This window comes from Hippocampus comes, unplaced genomic scaffold, assembly GCF_001891065.2.
Source record: "Hippocampus comes isolate QL1 unplaced genomic scaffold, H_comes_QL1_v1.1 scaffold340, whole genome shotgun sequence".
Taxonomy (NCBI): Eukaryota; Metazoa; Chordata; class Actinopteri; order Syngnathiformes; family Syngnathidae; genus Hippocampus; species Hippocampus comes.
The window spans coordinates 50,232-50,464 of record NW_017804764.1 but is presented as its reverse complement, the minus strand read 5'-3'; the positions used below and the strand labels follow the sequence as shown (position 1 = coordinate 50,464).

Sequence of the window (233 nt, the reverse complement as noted above, 5' to 3'; positions counted from 1 at the left end):
TACAATAAAACCCACCAGTAATAAAAGATTAATTCGTCGCTTTTCGTTTTCAACAAAGAGAGTGTCGCTAAAATGATTAGAAGTCGTCTCCAGTTCAATTTAGAACATATTGAGAATTGAAAGTGCTCCCACGGATGCCGACACTAAAAGATCGGTGATTGGCTTATTTCGATGTCAATCTAACAGGAACACAGGCTCAGACAGATCACCCAATCTGATGCTGAAAAACTGAG

General features: G+C 39.1%; 1 protein-coding gene across 1 annotated transcript in view; it reads right to left on the bottom strand.

Moving 5' to 3' along the window:
• LOC109528182 (uncharacterized) overlaps window positions 1-233 on the bottom strand; it is a 4,539-nt gene that overhangs the window by 1,679 nt on the left and 2,627 nt on the right. The gene's annotated exons all lie outside the window — the stretch shown is intronic.